Here is a 6,000-nt window from a genome sequence, read left to right as displayed (position 1 = left end):
AAATTCCTGAGGCTTTATATGAAGAAGTACTGAAAGGGGTCTCAGGAAAAAAAAGAGAAAAACTGATTGAAATAGGCATGCTGGAATCATTGATATTTGTCATCTGGTCTTTTAAAAATTTACTTGCTGTGATAGTATATCGTAGTTGAAATAAAAACCTATAGAAAACAAAAGATAAGGAGGAAAAAGGAACAACTTAAGAAAAGCTATGGTGCATAGGAGGCATGAAGCTGAAGCAAGCACAACTGCTTAAGTTCCCCACCCACCCCCCTGGGGTTCACATACATGGGATAGGATTGCCAAAGCAGCTCTAATTCTTCCATGAAGTCTCTGTGCTAAGAGAGAGAATCAGGGATTTTTTTAAACCAAGAACCATGTGGCCCAGGAAACTTGGCTCCTTCTACAGATGATCTCACATGAGCATCTAAACCATCTAAACCAAGGCCCAGACAAAGCTGTGTCCTCCCCAGTGGCACACAGCACAGCCACTGTCCTGCAGTCGAGAGACTAGAGCCTGGAGCTTTCAGTCCTCAAAGTTTTAGGAACTTGCATGCGTTGTTGGAGAAAAATCTTTGTTCTTTAATAACAAACCACCCAAATCCTAAAATCAGTCTTGGTTAGAACAGTATTTTCTGAAAGTACCTACAACAATCACAGGGATCTGTTGTACCTCTCCCTTAACAAAGCACTTGGGGTGGGTGGATAGTTTTCTAAGAGGCATCAGAGGCATCAGCTTGCCTCCTCTGGAAGCGGATGAGACAAGAAGCTTGTTGTGAGTATCTCTGCTGAATAGAGTGGGGATTGAAAAAACCAAACATCCAAACATGACTGTGTCAAGTGAAAAATGTCTTCATATCAAACACATGTGCAGATCCCATTAGAGCGACCCGTCACTTGCAGATGTTACCTGTTAGCTTTGCACCTAGCTCAGAATGAAAAAAATACTAATTGGCTTCAAGGCACAGTCAGCCACTGGTTGCTAAGTCATCACTGAGAAAGGTTGGCAGCATGGAGCCGACACAGAGCATCTTAACAACCCTGGTGTTCGTGCTTCTCCTAGATGAACTCTTATACACAGCTCCAAATAGAAAGTCCATACAGGATCTTTCCCAGGGTAGATTTAAACGAACAGAAGATTTCATAGCCCCCTGCAAAGTGGAATAAATATTTGACATTGGAAGTCAAAATGGGAAAATCAAAATGGAACTATCCTAAGGTAGAATTGTGTATTGACGTATGAAAGACAATACTTTAAGCTGGGTTTAGTGGTGATGTGCCTGTGAAACAGGACTCAGGAGTCGAGGGCAGGAAGATCCCAAGTTCAAGGATAGCCTAAGTTACACAGTGAAGATACTGTCTCAAAAAGAAAAGAAAGAAAAAGGAAGGAAACAGCATCATGGAACAACATCTGTCCTTGAGGACCTGGCAGCCAGCCATGCACAGCCCATCATCATCCCTATGCCTTCTCATTAATCTGGCTACCTCATGGGAACAAGCAGGTGAGTCCAGCACAGACTGTATGCAAGGCAGCTAGGAAACCAGACCCAGGGCTAGAGCACCTGGGGCCACTGGACTAATGGGCTTATACCCTGACAAAAGCTGGGAGTGCTTGGTGGATGGGCACAGGTGTAACTGGTGCAGACGGGGATAAAAGGTCAAACATAGGCAAGACAAAGTAGAAGGGCTTTTTAGGAGAAAGGTTTCACTGCCATTGTGGATTTATAACATCCAGACCAATAAGACCAAAAGCTTTGCCTGTGGCTGAGATGCCTCTGTAACAAGAAATGGTTGATGCTCACATCAACCATTGGAGACACAAAATCTAAAGCCAAGAATCAACTGCCAAACCTTTCATCATTTACTTCTGAAAGTCACAACCCTTGTCACTAGCCCAAATGCTACAAATCTTTAAAGTTTTTTAGGTGACCAGTTTGTTTTTAACTAGCACTGGTCAATGAGGCACTGAACAATTACAGTCGATCTCCCACTAACTAGGTGCCTGTGTTTAAGCTTGGGACAGATCTGTCAGCCAGCGGAGCTTTCTTTCCTCAGGAGTACTGTCAGCCACACTGGGAGAAAACCCAGCTCCCATGATTTTATACAAGCTATGGCCTGCCCTGAAGATATGAGGAGACTTCACTCAGCTACCGAAGGGATGAAGTGGAACCTACAGAGGGCAATTTTGAGTGCCACACTAGGCCTAGGAATTTGTACTCTGGGCATTTGTGCTTTATTAAAAAATTAGTCTTAGCATAAGAATGTGCCTGCATAGTTCCTTGCCCTAAAGTCACTAAGCAACTCATGCCTGCTTGTATTGATATGTAAACATCCTACCACCTGACCTTCTACCCTGAGCGGTGGTGTCCCAACCCCCTCTTGCCTCTCCTGAAGAGGCATATAAACCCCTGTGTGAAAAATAAAATTCGCAGCTTGATCAGAAAAAAAAAATTGTCCAGAAAGGAAAGGGTAACGTTAAAATCACCTCTTTGAGTGTATGCCCATGGATTTTGATCAAAGGACTGAACAATTTCATCAACTGTTTTTAAGTTTTCTCTGAATTTCTCTCTCATTAAACTGTTTACAAGTCAACATTTCACACACCATCTATATTGTTACATGGTTTCATATCTTGGTAATATATATACAATTACCTATGTACAGAAAATTGTTTTTCCATACACCAATCCCATCAGAGCCTAATACCACATGTTCACCATGTCATTCAGTGTTTTATTATTCATTCATCAGACCGATCTGAAAACTACATTGCGCTTCTGACAGAACACATTTCAAATCCCCATTTTATGGTAGCTAGACCCTCAATGCTACACTAGCCCAGTGCCACCAATCCTCCTCTGGCTGTGGATTTGAATACAGATGGTAATAGATTAGCAGCCATAGCCACATGGGACACTTCCTGGGCAGGTAGGTCGTACGTCATCATCTGTGCATCTACCATGAAGATGTTATATCATTAGGAAGCGGAGATGTGGCTTATGTGGAAGAACACCAGCTGTTTTTGAGCAAAAAATGCTTAAGGAACAGCATCCAGGTCCTGAATCCAAGATCCAGTGTAAGTATTTATACACACACACCACACACACACCACACACACACACACACAGTGTTAGGTATGCCTGTAATTCTAGCACCCAGGAGGCTGAGGCAGGAGGACTGAGTTTGAAGCCAGCCTAGACTATATGATGAAGCTTGTCCCATCATGTGTGCTCCAGTGTGGAATTCACTTGTGCAGCCATCCTCAATAATATGTTCTGGGGTGACAGTTGCATGCACCCTCTCTCATTACCAAGGCTTATGTGTGAAATTCTTTTAGGCCAACAAGTCAGAGAAGATACCTGAGCCCAGAAATAAGGGGGAAAAAAAGCAAAGACCCAGCTGCTTCTCTTTGGTATTTGCATTACACGATAGGTACAAAAGTCAACTTGAAGTTTACTGCTGGGCTGATTTCTAGGCTTTTCCCCTTGCTTATTTTACTATGGAAGGCCAACATTCAAGTTTCAAAAGGCCACGTCTGTGATTTCGGTTTCCCATAGCTGTCTGTAGGAACAAAACAGTCAATATCTTGTCTTGAGGGACAAACAAGGTGTATGAACATCTCACGAAACACAGCGAGGTATAAAACAGAAAAAAGACTCATAATCTTTCAATAAAGAGCTCACAATGTAGATGAAATTATCTAACACATAAGCTATTCTTCAAGAATTGTACAAGAGAAAAATTGAGTATAAATTCAATTTTGGCAAGTCAGATTTTATTTTAACTGCACTGGGAAAACTACACAGATTTTTATCTGTCTTACAGTTTATGATTTTTAAATTGAAGCAAACATACCAGCAACTCATTTATTTCTATTGTAGCCAAACTTTCATTTGTTGTCTTAAAGAGAAAATGCCTGTTTATAAGAGGGAAAACCCCAAAGAGGAACAGAACATACAGGTAAGCTCAAAGTGAAATATAGTAGAAGGTAAATGGAATATCTTAACAAAGAGCCCACAAATAATGCATAATTCAGATCCAAGTTGGAGCATGAGGGGAAGCTGCTTCTGTATGTACATGCTGTACTTTATGTGACTTGACATCCCACAAGCACCTAGGAAAGTAGAGGCAGGCAGACTATGCTGTGCAGAGCTCCCTTCTCATCACAGAGGTCGAATCTCACTATATCCATCCCACTCCAGAGGCAAAGAAACCACTAGGTAAAGGATCCCAAAGTCATCTCTTCATCAGTCACACTCAAAAACAGTCCTGGAGTGGAGAAAGGAAAAGACCACGTGCTGGTCTGCAATGTACTGTTTTTCCCTATAGGTGTATCTGATTTTCAGAGTTTACAAGTCTGTTATGGTTATTAGTCCAGAGGAGTTAGACACATTTTCCCCTCCTACATGCTTTATTTTTATTGTTATTATAAAGATGACGTGCAGAGAGGTTGGTTACATAGGTCAGGTAACATGCATGTTTCTTTTTGGATAATGTCACCACTTCCCTCATGCTCTCTCATTTTTTTTCCTCCTGTCCCCATATACAAGTCGTCTAGTTCATTGAGAACAGTGTCTAGTGAGCACCACTGCAACATTTGTTCACACCTTGTCCCTCAGTTTCTGTGCCCCCCCCAAGACAGATACATGAACAAGACAAAACAGAAACAAACACAGTAAGAAAAAGCTTCGCTTTTGCACGTTTTATTAAAATACTAAATAGTTGTCTTTCTGTAATGGCTAATGGTCCCAATAGTGCTGAGCCTGGCTTTACATATAGTACCAAAAATTAACTTTGCAAAAAGGACTTGAAATATGTATGCTGGTTCCAAAACGGAAATGCATTTGTGAAATCTGCAGGAAACTAAAGCATTCTACCTCTGCCTTGGAGAAGGGCTTTTGCTCAGCATTCAGCTGGCTGAAGATGGACTGGAGAGTCAATACATACATTTCAAGTTCTTTTTGCTTGTGTGTGCAGAATCATCCAGATCTTCCCAAGACCGACGTTCATCCTTTTCCACATTCCCAGCAAGGCTACAGTGAAGTTCATCTCTGCACGAGCCACTTACAACAGCAGTTCCTTAGAGGCCAACATGACAGGCGGCCATTCTTCCTTCTGTGATGACCACTTAAAAAGTTCCTTCCATTCCACTAGACAACCACGGAATTGTGCAAATACAATTTTGAGTTTGTGATAAAGTATGGCATGGAAAACTAGTCCAGTCTACAATTGGTAATAATGCAAAACCATTTTACTCTTTTTTTGCATGTGGAGCCAGGGACTACAAACTCACACCTTGCACATACTAGGCAGGGGATCTATTACTCAGCTACATCCCCAGTTAGAAATAAGTTCAACAAGTTCTTCTAAAGGCCAAGAGGTGGTGGCTTACACTTTTAATCCCACCTATTCAGGAGGCTAAAATCTGTAGGATCCAGGTTCAATTGCAGCCCAGGCAGAAAAATTTGCTAGATTCCATTTTCAAAATAAGGAAAATAGCAGGTTGGAGGTGTGGATCAAGTGGTAGAGCTCCAACCTAGAAAGTATGCGGCTGAATTTAAACACCAGTACTGTTAATAATAACAGTACTTAATTTCTTTTTGACTGTTGAGTGTATATCTTGCTTCAGTTGTACTCTTTTCTCCCCAGTCCTGGGGCTTGAACTCAGGGCCTGAGCACTGTCCCTGAGCTGCTTTTGCTTAAGGCTAGTACTCTACCATTTGGGATACAGCACCACTTCTGGCCTTTCCTGTTTGTGTGGTACTAAGGAATGAAACCCAGGGCTTCATGCATGCTAGGCCAAACACTCTACCACTATGCTACATTCCCAGCCTCTCAGTTGTACTCCTTAGCCATAGTTTCTTTCATTGGTTGTATGGTGTTTCAATTGTTTTCACTGTTAAAATATTGAACTACTTACTCATTTCTTAGTCTGTGGCTTCCCTCTTACGAGTTGTCTTCTGATCCTTGCTCTAGATGTTCTCCTTGAATGCACTTACTATG

Source organism: Megascapheus bottae, chromosome 11 (assembly GCF_031878675.1).
Source record: "Megascapheus bottae isolate mThoBot1 chromosome 11, mThoBot2.hap1, whole genome shotgun sequence".
NCBI lineage: Eukaryota > Metazoa > Chordata > Mammalia > Rodentia > Geomyidae > Megascapheus > Megascapheus bottae.
The sequence above is the reverse complement of the archived record's forward strand: the minus strand, read 5'-3'. Positions refer to the sequence as shown.